The sequence below is a fragment of the Gambusia affinis genome, linkage group LG24, assembly GCF_019740435.1.
Source record: "Gambusia affinis linkage group LG24, SWU_Gaff_1.0, whole genome shotgun sequence".
Taxonomy (NCBI): domain Eukaryota; kingdom Metazoa; phylum Chordata; class Actinopteri; order Cyprinodontiformes; family Poeciliidae; genus Gambusia; species Gambusia affinis.
The window spans coordinates 5,839,491-5,854,728 of record NC_057891.1 but is presented as its reverse complement, the minus strand read 5'-3'; the positions used below and the strand labels follow the sequence as shown (position 1 = coordinate 5,854,728).

General features: G+C 38.3%; 1 protein-coding gene across 6 annotated transcripts in view; it reads right to left on the bottom strand.

Moving 5' to 3' along the window:
* Window positions 1-12,918, bottom strand: part of LOC122827021 (SLIT and NTRK-like protein 1) — a 108,432-nt gene extending 95,514 nt beyond the window's left edge. For 4 of the 6 annotated variants that reach the window (XR_006369919.1, XM_044109494.1, XM_044109495.1 and 1 more), the window contains exons 1-2: window positions 12,856-12,918; window positions 12,029-12,132 (exon numbers count right to left, since the gene is read on the bottom strand). The gene's annotated coding sequence lies outside the window, so the exon portion shown is untranslated. Of the gene's footprint in view, window positions 1-12,028; window positions 12,133-12,720; window positions 12,786-12,855 lie in introns of those variants that run through there. The other 2 variants (XM_044109496.1, XM_044109499.1) reach the window with 2 other exon arrangements.
* Between the last annotated feature and the right edge of the window lie 2,320 nt (window positions 12,919-15,238).

The window sequence follows — 15,238 nt, the reverse complement described above, 5'->3', positions numbered from 1 at the left end:
AGAACAGGGGAAGATTCTTGGCTTTAAAAGTGAGGAACAGAGATCAGAATAGAGTTGGGTGACAGAGAGACACCATGGAGAAATGCCAAACATCATATGAGCAAGAAACATGCAATAGAGGCAACTCCTGTTGAGGCCGACTGCCAGTATTGCAGATTATGTGATTCATTGCAGAATAAAAACAAAGCAAATCTACTATGAAAGAGTGAAACAACAATGTGAAAACCAAGGGCGATTGTCTCTTTACAAGGTTTTTACTCTTAGTTGCCAATAAATATCAGATAAGAATGTAAAATAAAATTGTAATTTCATTGCGCAAGCGATAAGAGAAAGACTTCACAAGATACCGAGATGCCACATCTCATGGATATAATGGCACTTTTGTAAAAGTGGTTATCTAAGCTGTACTGTTGATTGGATGTTGTGACAATGTGTCCTTCGTCTTTGTCTTCTATAACAAACCTACAGTGGGAGGTGATCCTGAGAGGCTTTTGAATCATTACATCATGTTATCTCGTCTGAAGAGAGAAAAAAAAAAGCGACTTCCTACAGTTTATCACCGAATCCGAACACATGAAGGTCTTAACATGTTTACTCTCAAGGCTGCGCTCCACAATTCAGGTAACGGTTGTTCAGTCAAAATATGGCTTCCAGAGTGTTCAGATTATATTTCTACACAGTGACGATGGCGGTCGCTGGACTCAGAAGGACTTGGATCAACAGTTTGACTTTAAGATTAGTGAAGGACAATATCAGTGTCTCTGGTTTTAGAACCACTTCTTTTAGATTTGTGTGTAAATTGTTAAAGGTCATTTTCTGATGTCGTGGTCAAACAGAAAAGATATGATTCTAGTTTTCCTAAACCAAAATATGCAAAAAACTATTTGATAAAAAAAAAGCTTTGTTTACCTTAACTTCCTGTAATGTCTTTGTTTTCTATCAGACTGTACTTCTGTGCCTAAAATGCATCTAACTATGTCTGAGCAAAGCCATTGAATAATCTCTTGCTGCCACTAATGTTATGTACCCTCATTCCCATAGAAAGTACTCCTGGCTTAGTCTCTTTTCTTTTTTTCTGGACAAAGCCAGGCATGGAGGTTTTAAACGATTCCAGATACAAATGGCTGCCAATCCAGTTTGTTAAATCGTTCCACAAGCAGCAGACGCTTTCTTCTAAAATGACCCAGCTCTCCAAATTTTTAACAGCCAAAGCTTAACAACCGCACTATAAACCTGAAGGACAGCACGCACTAAAAAACACAGCCCCCGTGTTTAGATCTTTGTGAATATTAAGCCAGTTAAATCCAGCACCTTGCTTGATTCATATCCCATCAACAGATATAAGGAACTCGTTTTAGCCGAGACAATAAAAGCTGCTACTTGAGTGAACTGAACACGACAAACTATACCCATTCGCCACAGTCGAAAACACAAGATTAAGGCTTGCTCAATTAAGAATAATTTTCCATGGGGCTTTATGCTAATCTAATGCCACTGCAGCATTGTGAGCCAGACTGGTGTATATATTTAATACGAGCAGGCCCCCGGAGGAGAGACGGTCTTCAAAGCGTGGTGTGTGTCACAAACGACACGTTGCAATCCCCTCCTCACTCGCATCCACCACTGGGTGTTCTCGCTTCTGTTTCAGTGACTCACACAGCTGGAGTCTAAAAATAGCTCATAAGTCAGTCTCCTTGGCTTGCAATCTCTCCCGCTCATCTCTTTGCCGTCTCTTCTTCTTCTGTTTCTTTACCCTTCCTCCCCGTTAGTCTCCTGGAATGAAGAGGATACACCAAACGTAACCCAAAACTAGTCAATTAGCGTGCGAGTCGTCGTACGGGACAGTAAAAATGGGACAACAGTAGGGAGGGAGTTAGGTGATGAGGAAAAGGAAGAGAAAGATAATGCGGCACAGCTGCGAAGTGATGAACTTGGAATGTAGGTCGTAGTGAGATGATGATGATATCAAAGCGCAGACCAGACAAAGGGAAATTATATGGCTTGGTTCCATTTTCATCATTACGCAAACCTAACCTACTTTCCAACCTGCTGGTGTTGTGACCCGGCGCTATTACTTTTATTATCTGTTACAAAAAAAATACATCATCCTAATCCTAAATGAAAATTGTTCTGCGGGATTGCGGTCTCTACTGTCAAAACAAAGTAAATTGTCAAGCTTTTGCCTCGCTCAATGGCACAGGTTTTGTTTTTTCCCCACCGGGGAGCTGTAGGATACAACCTCCAGCTTGTACGGTCGGTCACTGAGTCGTCGCACCGGAGCGGCTGGAGGGTTTAGTGCTCGGCTCAGAAACACTTTGACAGCGGCGGCCTACAGAGAAAAGACGAGACTTCATCTCAACACATAACTCTGACGTGAGAAAGTGATTGAAAACTGTCCATTAGGCAGCCATCGACTGGACTACCAAATATCACCGGAGATGATGTGGCGATCAGATTCAGTCCGTTTTAAAATGTTCAATGTGAAACTGCAATTTCAGACATGCACTATAAAGAAAATGTAAATTCTAAGGTCAAACAACGGCAACTGCGGCTGCCAGAATACCACTATCAAATTATGGTAAATTCATAACTGGGAGACACTGTCATTGTTGATCTTATGGTTAAAAATGGTGCTGAGTCAGTGTCTTACTGTAAAAGAAAATGTTTTAACTTGAGGGGGGGGAAGTATGTGTTTGCCAAAAATTAACATGAAAACAACCTATAAAATGAATGCACAAATGTAAGATGTACAAATTACAGTTTTGGTCGGTTTATTTATTTATGGCAACTTCATGTCGAAGACCGTTTTGCAATTCTTCTATCATAAATTTACTGTTTATAATTCTAAAAATCTTATTTTTGATTCTTCCTCAAGGATAATAAAGGCAGCAAAAACATATTTCTTTTAAAAGAAAATTAATTGCATACCTTCAGATTGACTTCCCTTATGTTGCAACCTTGGTTGGCTTTGCTCTTTTTCTACCCAGTTTGTTTGTTTGTTTGTTTGTTTTTCCTTTGTACTGTGGCAAATTAACCCCCTACTTTTGCAATTAAAGCAAAGTTATTAATGTAGCAAACCGGAGGCTGAAGATCAGCTTTTCTTGTTCTGACATTTAACTCGGCTAAGTGAAAACGTTTCCATTTCCATTTCGCATGAAGCAACTCGGCCATTAAACCACCGGAAGATTACTTTTACCAAAACAAAGGTAAAGCATTTCTGTAGTTGGGATTTGATTTCCCAGTTGGACAAGTTCTGCTTAAAAAAGTAAAATGCTTTATTTTTTTATTTTTTTTATTGGAGACAGAATTGCATCTTGTTTAAGTTCCACAACATGCATCCCACCTGCTCTTGTAGCCGCTCTGTGCTTGCACAGCTCCCTGCTGCACATATTGTACCTGATGTTTCAGTAATGCCTGCAGGTGGTTTGGGATCTGCCATGTATCATTTACCAGCACCTCATCTGAATACTGCCCAGAATCCAACCAGCAGCCCGACTTAAGCATCTCTGCCAACTGCTTGTGAGGCGCATTTGTTCATTAGTTAAACAAACAGCACAAAATCTTTACAGTTTTATTTCTCCCCCCTTCCCTTCCTGCATCCGAGTGCTTTTACAAAAACAAGCGATGCTTGGAGAGAGTTACAAAGAGGGGGGAATTTAATTCGGGTGAACCTTGTTTAGTTTATTAGCTTTGATAGTCGCAGCATTAATGTTGCAACTAAGCAACTAATAACGGTTTCAGTCACACGTGACTTGAGGAAAACGCTCGCGACGCTCAATGAAATTAAAACCACTCCCCGCGCAGCAGAGACGCCCGTTAGTCCGGGAGGACGGCAATTACAAAACACTTAAAGAGCAATTTAACAATAACCAATTTCATTTCTTCATATTAAAATGCGGAGACGCATCACTCCCGACTCGGGGTCAGAAACAAACAGATGTCGTTCTGCAATGTGCGTATTTCAATTTAGCTTTAGCAGCCTGACAAGTGGTGGGAGAGAAACAGCTGGATTTTATGAAGAAAGGACAAAAATCATCAGATCTTTATGGGGCAAAGACGAAAATCACTTAATCCATTTGCATGCAATCATTTATGGTGGAAAGCAACTGTGACTCAATGATTGCAGAAAAATATCACTGCATTTTCTTTTTTTTGGGAGCACTCTGTGGCGGCACCGTCATTAAAGGCAACAAGCTACAATCTTTCACCAATTGGTGATACACCCATATTTAAAGTGCTATTTCAGTTAAAGTGGGCCTGTAAAATTAACTGGAGTTGTTTTGTAAGTTGACAGAGTTTCAGATTCAGTGCAGTGCCTTTTTCATTTCTCAGTTAATAGGAAGCTCTTAATTTTTTTTTTATTCGCAACATATATTAAACATGTTTTTATCGGTGTGATGTAAAATTCAAATGTTAAATGTTTCCATTTTGTGAAAGTGTAAAGTAATTAACAGAAATAACTGCTTGCAGAGTAAACAGACTAGTATGCATGTCTGATATGGATGCATAAAGTTTGTTTTTGTCAGGTAATAAGTTCTTTATATTTATTCCATCTTCCATAACCAATACTGAAGTGTTTGATTTTCAGGAAAAAAACATAATAATAATATTTAAGTTTACCCAACCCATGGCTTGTTTTTTTCAGTGCATATGGTAAACTCTGTGACATTTTTACTTGCATTACAAGACGACCTGCTGACCAGCTTTAGAAGTGGATTTCTGTAAATAAAATACAAGTTTGCGTCAAGGTTACCACTTTCAGTACACTTCTTTGTCTTGTTTTCTCTCTATTTCAGTTGAGCACTAAAATAGATTTTATATTCTAGAGTCGCTCAACACCAACACGAGCTAGTCCTGCTTCTCATGGCCTTACGATGCTGCCTTTCATCCCACCGTCTCCTAAACCAGATTCATTAGCATTTGTGCAATTTGCTCAGGCGAGAAATCAACAAAAAGCAGAAAGAAAAAAAATGAAAACGGCTGACGACTGCATCAGTTTGAAGACCAGAAATAGCCAGGTTTTTTTTTTTTTTTTTGGAAACAAAGTGTGCTTCTTAGCCAGCTTAAACGAAGACAGCAATATCTGACATTTGGCGTGTTTGTTATGCAGCATCTATAATGATGCTGGATCTCTTTCTGTGACTCATCTCTCTTCATCCAAGGTGGTCTTTACCTTTTCATCCGCTCCGTTTTCCGCAAAGATAACTACTGCCTTTTTTTGTTTGTTTTATTAACAATCATGCAAACCATTTTAGCATGCGCTGAATTTACTCTGTGAGCTTGCTAATAACTCTGGCTTCCACAAATGTTTACAAAAATGCACTTTAAGGCCTACCCTCATTTAAAAATACAGTTGGAAGGGAGTCAAAATTATTGACTAATTTTACTTGGATTAAACTGATTTGTCATAATTTATTTTAAGGGGAATTTTATGTGACAGACCTAATTAAAAACCACAAAATTAGACCTTTCAGTTTACATCAGAGGTGTCCAAAGTGCGGTATTTGTTATTTATTATTGAGCATAAAAAGCATTAAAAAAATTTAGAATAGTGTTTAAAAAGTTTAGAAAACTTTGGTGGCAAAGCCCAGACCTAAATCCAGCTGAGATTTTGTGACTGAATAAAGAGCAAAAATGTTAGCCTTTCATAAAATGGGTGGATGAAGCCTGTACAGACGCACCTTTCAGATTCCTATGTGTAAAACCTGTTTAAAAGCATGCAGAATTACCATCTACTTCATATTCATGCACCATTTTGTGTTGGTTTATTCTCTAAAAGTCACAATAAAATCCTTCAGGGTTTGTGAATCTAACTCGCCAAAATGTGGAGGGTAAAAAACATAAAACATAAAAAAAAAACTTCCAAGGCAGGAATACTATATTCCCTGCCACTGTGGCATGTTTTCAATTTAGAAAAACTCTTAAAAGTTCTCCTTCAAGTTCTCTCAGCAAATGCTTGATTCGCTTTGCTGTGGAGACCAATTTAAGGTTTTGCTCTGCACAACTCTAACACCACCTAAATAGGGTTTCCTTCATAGTAATAGGAAAAGCAGCGAGCAGCATTGCTCACTAACTAGCTCCCTTGTTGCTGCAACAGTTGGTGTAGCAATCAATAAAGCATAGGCAGCCATGCTCTGGGAATTATCAGCAGAGTTTGAGCACATTTTTGGACCAATTGGAGGGCTCGGATGACAGTACCTGTTGCGTAAATTATCGAAAAGCCCGGAGACGGCGCCATATGTTCGATAGATGGATAAACAGATGTGTAGAGTGCGTGTGTGTGGGTGTGTATGAGCGAGAGAGGGAATTTTCACCTCCCACACCTCACATTTAAATCTCGCCGCATCCAGGCGCCCGCTCTTCGTCGAGGTTGGGAGCCAATCCCCATCCATTTTTGATCGCCTGTGTGCCTGTCAGTCAACGGATTCGGCGGCAAAACGTGGCGGCCGTGTTATCCGTCCCAGAGATACTTTGACTTGACAGGCTCACTCTAAACGCCTGAAGGAAGAGCTCAGCTCAGTGGAGCAGCAGAATCATCAGGGTGTATCAGGTAGTTGTATGTCTGCACTGAAATTAAGTGGCGCTCGCTTGTTGTTGTGCTTGCTGCTTCAGTCCAAACTAAATATCCAGCTTTCTGCAGACAATATTGGAAGGAAACGTCCAGTTTGTGGTTGTACAGGTTTGTTTTAGGTTATGTGTACGGTGAGACGGCCATTGGCACATTCTTCAATTTTTTTCATTTCATACTAACATAAGAAGAAGCAGAAGCTTAAAAATGCAAAGAATCCAGTTTTTGATTTTAAAATAAAAATTAAAAAAAGATGCCTTATCTGAATTTGAATCAAATTAAGCTAAAACTATCCCATATCACAGGTCAAAAATGTAAACAGTATACATTTAACTGTTGTTCTTTCGACAAATTGCCATTTTGAGGGTTTATTCTAATGATCAATCTGTTACTAAATTAGTTCATGAGTTCAGTAATGGATTTGTTGTGAGTCATTGCTTCAGACCAACAGTTAACCTAAAGATTAGTTGTGTGTTTCTACTGGAGCTTTTCCGTTTCCTGCAACTTCACCATTTTGCACCACTTTATGTCAACCTGTCACATTAAATCCCAAACAAATACATTGAACTCTGTGGTTATAATGTTGCAAAATATGAAAAAAAATGCAACTTGTATGAATAAGTCAAAGAATTTAGTTTTTAATTAAGATGAAATTGCTTACAGGATGCATTCGCCTGCAGAATCAGCAGCCGACTTCTGTGCTTTAAAGTCACTTAATTTACATACATTTACATTAAAGCCTTTGGCATCAAACCGCCTATTCCCCAAATAAATCAAAACGTGCACAACAATAACTAGCATCCTGTCAACCGTCAGAATATTTCAGGTTTTTGTAAATGTCATGGACGTCCTTACGCATCAAACGAGGATCCTGCACAATCCGCCCATACATACAGTCACCAATTTCCCATTACTTCAACATATTTCAGCTCTTTTTATTGGACTTTAAGAGCAGGGGGCGTGGGGAGTTATTTGCAAATTGGGTTTTGCAAAGGAAACCGTGTTTCGCTTGCCTCTTTCTCCTCTGTACCCCAGGGGTCTCTTCCTCTTGGATGATTCTCCTGTCTCTTGCTCCTGCCAGCTAAAGCGAGCAATCACAGAGGCTTGTTATTCTCCTGCGCATTGTGAATCTGCAGAGCTGCAGGGGCTTCGGAAATATTTCCACCCCAACAGACCTCAAATTTGTAAAGCGTTTAAGGGAGGAGGGAGGATCCGCCTAAAACTCGCCTCATAAAAGGTAATAATTTTCTGCAAAAGTGAGATGGAGACGCGTCACAAGGCGCTACGATTGTGGATTTTAAATTTGTAAGGGAAACTTGCAGAGCACAAAGTTACTCAAAGGAACAAACTCCCAAATTCACCAAATCCCCGAGGTCAACAGAGAAGTCATGATTGTAACGTCCCAACACGCTCCAATTTTGGGTTTCCCAATCAGAACAAAAATCCCTCCGTAAGAAGTTTTTAACAGTTTTCATAAGCACATTTTGTCTCATTAGCACTGCTAATAACCAAATTGAAAATACTTCTAATCGTCAGAGGTTCCCAGCATTTCCAAATTATTTACACTCTACTGCAAGGTTGACAGTTCGTCAAAAGAAAACGCTGCAACTTCATATATTCCAGGAGATTTTGCTGTTGCCGGAACCGTGTTTCTGTACGTAGAGCTACAGACTTTCCTCCTCCATCAGTCAGTTAAAAAAGAAAAAAGAAAACTATTTATCAGAAGAAAATGACTTTCAACACGACTTCCTGGAACAGTGATCTCAGTTCAATATTCTGTCCATGAATTACTCTCAGCATCTGTTCCAGTACAGACAAGGAATCATATTGGTCTCAATCCAGCATAAGATATTTTGCTCCATACCATCTGTCAAGTTGGAAAAACGCAGGCAAAAAAAATAATCATCTGATTTCTGATACTTCCTTCTTTTTTTATTGGGTTTTTGTGATATTTGAGCCAATAACCAGTTCAGTCAGTTGAAGATTTGGATCTTCATCCTTCACACACAAAGAAACTCAAAGTACGCATACCCTCTTCTTTAAAAGAATCTTCACCATAACATTTCCTCCACTTTCAAGCCTAATCGCTTCATGCAAGTACTCTCTGCATCTGGAAACTGCACACTTTTTACATAACCATCAGCAAAGCAAGACAAACCGCAGATGGGTCCATCTGCACACAATACCTGAGAAATGTAGGTGTGAAAGTCTTAAAAACATGCCCTTGTTTTCAGGTTGCATTGGTATTGCAGGGGAGATATGAGGAAAAAAAAAAGGTGGGAAAAAGATTTTTATTTGAGATTTAACCAAGCCTCCAGCGTTTCTTCCACGCAGGGTTTGGAAGAATAGATGTGAACTTTCAGGTGTTAATTAACGGATTGTACACCAATTAGCAAACTGAAATAAATCAAATAAGTAGCTCGCTGCAAGAGAGTCGGTCAATAACTTAATCGCCTGGGTAGGTATGTTTCATACGACCCTTGGAAGTTCTGCAATATTTCTGAACTGTAAGCTTTGTGTAAATCCAAATTGCATTGAGTTTTTAATCCAAACTTTTACATTCGTCTCATGAATTGTTCACTTTCCACCAGAACCTTTTAAAAAAATCACATTCCCAGCATTATCTGCCAGAGCAATTTGTTGTCTTCACTATCTAGTGATGATTCCTTGATTAGTTTCTTGATTGACGGAGTACTTGCAATGTGCAATAGTGGTTTAAATTGCGAACAAAAAAAAAAAGGGAAAAAAAGTTGCTTCCTCAGGAAAAGGAAAGCAAAGAGCAACAAAGTCAGTGTTACTCTTGACAGGTTCATAGATAAACTCTTAAGTTTCACCCCTGCGACTTCCTCTGTCAACTTGGTTCCTAGATGACAGAGCAGAAGTCTTGTCCTCGGGGTTCTGTGTGCGTCTTGGAGCAGAGATGAAACTCGATCAAACTCCATCGGCAATGTTTTGTCTGCTGTCATGCCGAGCTGTGTTTACACCCTGAGCTCCTTTGACTTTTGGGACTTTGCTTTTCCCACTCCTCATCACATCTTTCCTGTGCTGGAAAATAAGGGTCTGCCAGCAAAATCCTGACTTCATCCTGAAAAGCTGTTTCACAGAGTGCTCACGTAGAATTTAATAAGAAAGCAAAATCCGACTATAAAAGTTTTGAGAGGAAGGAATAAACACATAACAAATGGAACGGCTTGTTCTTTATTAAATTTGTAAGTTCAAGTGTTGGTACAGACAAAAGATTATGCTACCCTACATTATAAGCCTTGCATATCCAGATGTTAATTTCAATACATTTAGGGAAGATGATCCAAATCGTCCCTTTCGAATTGACAATTAATTAATAACCCGAGAACAGTGAGAGCTCAAGCCTGCCAAAAGTGAACAAAGAGAAAAAACCAACACATTCAATCTTCATTGAAATGCACTTGCAAACATTTTAAGGTCAGTTATTGGTAGTGTGCTTGAAAAAGTCAAAATGACACTTTCAAACCAAAGAGTGAGTCAAAAGACCAGAAACAATTATCTTCCGTAAACGCTAAGTTCATGGTGAAGTTAATTCTAGATGTCACTTTTTGACAGGAAGCATTAAAAATCGTCAACATTTTCGAAAATTGTTGAAAATGTTGAAAATTGTCATATATTACTTCGTGGTAATATATTTCTGATTTCTGTCAGAACCACAATTTTATTGGTTCTGGGATCAAAAATAAGGGATTGTAAATCTGGATGTACCTCTTACCCAAACTTACTAAGAGGTTTAGGAGAAGAAAAGAAAAGTGTTGTAAAAGATGGATAATGCAACATGTCAAAAGCCAGAGGGAAGTCAATGCCTGAGAAAAGGAATAACTACTAACATTTCTAACATTTCTAACATTTCTAACATTTCTAACATTTTCAGGCAGTCTTTCCTGCTTCCTGGGGTGTTGCAATCATTTGAAAATATAAAGAGTGACAGAAATTGTTGTGCAAGATTACAAAGGCTTAACGGGAAGGAAAAAAAAATAAAAAATCCTCCTCTCACTCAGCAACACACATCACCAACTGCTGTGTTAAATATGATGCCAAAAAGGTGTGGGTGGAAGACAGTTTAAGTACAGTTTGACCACAAAAGAGTGTTTTGTGGTCACACCCAGCACATTGTGGGTCGGGTTGATAATAACTATTCTGTCAGATGATCTATGGATAGTCAACAATCAGCAACAATCTTCTTTGCACTTACAGGGGAATCTATTTTCAACAGAAACCTTTTTCCCTTCATCCAAGAACCACTGAAGGAAATGACACAAAAACATCTAAAGACATGAACTTCCTTCGTCATGAAATGTAAACAAATTAAGAGTGGCGTCAAATTTTAGCAGCTGAAAGATATCTCTCTCTTTTCTTTGGTAAAAGACCAAGTGTCGTTTCAATCTCTAGAGCTAGATCCACGTGTTTGGTTTGGTTGCATTTACCCAGAATGCCCTGTGCTGGTTCCTGCTATTCGCTCTCTAGTCAACTTGCTGCTCACCAATGCACTCAAACCGTCCCACCAAACAATATAGGTTTCTATGTGGACCAGAGGTCGATTGCGCAATCACACATCCCCAAATGAACAAATGAGTTTTTTAGAAATCAAATTGTAGTTTGATTAAAGCCGACTGAACAAGGCTGGTGTGAAAGCACCCTTAGTACAGTTGCAAGACCATTCAAAAACCAATCTCCAAACAGAGAAGGACTACCATGTAAGGATTCACAGCAAGGCCAGAGTCTTACAGGAGCAGCGTTACTTCAAACAACCATCTCTTTCCTGCTCTGTCAAAAACTAACTGGAGCAATGTAGCAGGAGGATGTTCTTTAAATCTACCGAACGCAAGAGGATGCAGCGATTTATCAGAGCTGTTGCTTCCACATTCATCTTAATTGGGCTGGACTGTACTGTGTTGTGCTAATTGTCTGTTTCTACCTGAAGGCGTGTTAGGTGGAAAACTTCAGATGATAAATTAAAGACGAGTCTAAAAAAAAAAAAAAAAAGACGTCTAATGAATACTGAGCAGGCTTATGCAAGTGTTCAATATGGACATGGAATACTGAAGACTTTCATGTATTCAAGCTGAAAAATGCATTGTCAGGATATGCTAAACCTTGTTCGATGACAGCATTATTATGCTGCGCCAGAAATGTACCACAGAAAAAGTCGCGCCCTAAATATAAAAAATTTTATATTTAATAAGTCTCTCTAAATAATACATATGCTTGTCTTACTGCTGTTTCACGTTTATTTCTTGTACATTTAGAAAATATCTCCAAGGCTGGTAGGGTGGTCTACTTCTTCAACTCGAAATAAATATGGGCTCATTCACTTAATCACTTTGGCAATGAAACAAGCTATTAACAAAACCAAAAACAGAATGCCTTGTAGTTTTTTTGCATTGAAAAGAACATCAATATGTAGTTCTGACAAACGCTGGAGAAGATCTTTACCTGCTCCTGATGTCCTGTCCTGTCCAGGTCTTTTCAGAATGTCCTCCCTGAATTTTTAGTTCCAGTCAGAACAATTCATGCCTGAAGGAGTTTTCCCAGAATCTCTGAAATATTAAGAATTCAAGATGTTGCTTGTTGCTGGTTTTTTTTTTTTTTTTGCACCATTTGTTTACATAAAATAAAATGGGTTACCAGAAATGACAAAAAGATTTTGTCAAGGTTACTAGCTTGGAAATGCGTTAAGATTTAAAACTGTCAATAATTATTCAAAACTTTAACTGGAGATTCACATTAAGTTCACATGTTTTAGTTCTCTCCCTGGTGTAACACACCTGGATCAAATGATCGAAGGCCTCAGAAGAATATTGACATGCTGAAAAGGTTGTTGGTACCACCAGGGAGAAAACGAAAACCTGCAGGATGTCGGGCCTCCAGGACCGACTTTGGGGACCCCTGCACACTAAAAGTGAAAGTGTTGAGGTAATCCAAACACCTAAATTCAACATTTAATCAAACATAAGTGCAAGTCATTGTCAAATCCATGTGCACATTAACCCTGCTTTAGATGCAATTGTTTGTGACTAGATAATGCAGAACTGCTTGAGGAAAATGGGGCCTAAACTGTGGAGAATTTGTTACTTTATCTTAATTGCAGGTGTAAAAATATCAATATGCAGAAAAAACAAATTTACCTTTTGTTTGAAAGCTCCGCATTACAAAAAACAGTGATAAATACTCCTCTACATTGGTTCATTGATGTCATAAAATTAACTTTCAACATTGTATTCTACACCAGAGAAGTGTTAAAAAGTTTGGTTGAGCAATACCATGCAAGTGGTTCCTCTTCGACAGCCATTTTGTTTTGCAAGTTAAGAAGAAGACGGCCTTCCAGGAAACCCCTTTGTAGGAAGTGAGCTGGCAAGAGCAGGAATTTGATTGGCTGGCAGTGTGTAGAAGTCCCAATCAAATAAGAGAAGTTTTGGTTTATACTTACTTTCTGATAAATAATTGTTAATGTTGACCTTGTTTATCTGAAAGTTGTTTTTGTTTGTTTGGTTTTTTTTTTTTTTTTTTTTTCATTTTTAGAAGGCTGATGTTATTGGCCAATTTGAATTGAGAAGCCGGAGTCTGAAAGTATTTGGAGCTGAACTGCAGAGTGTAGCAGGGAAAATGAATGGCTGCCATTTTGGAATATCTGATGTAATAACTTGAAGATGATCATTAAAACTGACAACTTTTATTGGTCATACTTTCAATATTAATACTTTTGTTCTTATTATTGCATTTTTTTTACCACATAAAATGTTATAATTTGCAACTCTATCTGTAATTTAAGAGCTGGATTTCTATTGAGTTTAAGAAATGTTTAAGATCTCTCACACCTACTCTTTATTCTAAAGCCAAACGGTACATAAGCAGCAGAAAATACATAAGAAAATGTTCAATATTCCCTATAGATGGATGAAGTTTTTGCTTTTTTTGTTGTCTTTGCCTAAGAAACTCAGTTATTAGAACCTCTGACCCCAGCTTTTCTGTAAAAAAAAAGCACAAAGACTGTTTTTTTTTCTTCTTCTTCATGGATGCACTGTGAATCTAAAAGCTACATGTGCTGCATCCTCACAAAAAAGAAAAAAAAGGAAAAGATAAAATCACGCACACATACACAGCCGCCATCTTCCGACCCATTTAACTCACACTGGACTGAATTAACCAGTAATCCTTGTTTTCTCCCCGGGGCTCTATCTTCACTTTGCACTTGTTTGAGTGAATAATTGGACGCTTACTAAGTTTCCATTTACATGTGAGCCCTCTAATAAACTGCTGACATGTTTATGCTTTTACTGAATTTACAGCCTTCTCCCCCTTTTTCTGCCCTTGCTGTTACATAATTAAATGACTCTCTAAAAGAAGAAATGCCTGGATTCAGAAATTAATTGATTTTCCATAAATGTCCATTTGATTTATTCTCACAGAAATGTAGTCTAATAGTAGTCTATTGCAACAGATATGGTGGTTCAGCCATTTTTAGCCAATCAGAGGTATGAGCTCCTTTATTTCTGGCAAGATATCTTCTGGAGAGATCCCTGCGTTTCGAGCCGCTGCAGAATTATTGGCTAAATTTGCAGCATTCAGGAATTCTCATTACGGTAATGCATAAGCCTGATCTCTTCCCTCTCGGAATTCGATGCCATTGCTGGCAGCGCAGGGTAGCTAGATTTTTCTCTCTCTGTACCTTCTTGAACAAATAAAAGGCTCAAGTGGCAACAGTGCAACCGGGTGTAACTCTTACATAATCCTGCAGTGCTCTAGCACTCCTGAAAAAGGAGTAAAATCGGATATTAAAAGGCGTGCTGTGCTATCGTCTTTGATGACAAGAATTAAAAATGAATGATTGAGTGATTATGGCAAGAAAACCAATGAAATATCTCAACTTGCAGGAAAAGAAATGCCTGCATCCTTATGTGTTTGTTCCTCTGGCAATGAAAAAAATAAAGCATTTGCTATTTTGTTCTTATAGAATTACTTAAAGGGAAGATTTATTTTGAATAGGACTTATTGGGAGTACTTATAAGTAGTCAGTATCTTACACACACAGTCGGGAGCAAGTTGGTATGGACCAAGAGTGTGGAAGCTAAAATAGTTGACCCCTTTTGTAACACAAGTGATAATATGTGTAAAGCAACCAACTGCATGTTAGCTAACAGTGAAGAAAGCCAGTGTAATGAATAAGCTAATAGAAGCTTTTTAGGCTCGTCTTACTTAATAGGGAGCACAACAATGAAATAGTATTCAATAAGAACTTCTTAATGTTTACTCAACTTGTCAGGCATTTTATGTTTTTGCTGTAGTATTAAAATCTATATAACTATTATAGCTATAATAAACAATATGATGATTTATTCAGCAGCACTGCAATAAAACCATGTCATAGATTTTTGTTTCCATTAGGAATTCAAGGCAATATGTGACAATTGTGCCACCATGAGGCTGACTAAGGTACTTAGTTCAAGCTGAACTTTTCAAGGTTTGTGTTACTTTTGTAAAAACTTAAAAATAAAACCTTATTTGCTTAAGATTTACATCAAATTACTATTACTAATACTACTAACTTTGTGCTCTGCAAATACTAACTTCTTATAAGTACTCAGCACAACCAGACCTGTCCGATTGCGATAAGCTGCGTTTTTGAGAGACCAATTGGGGGGGAAC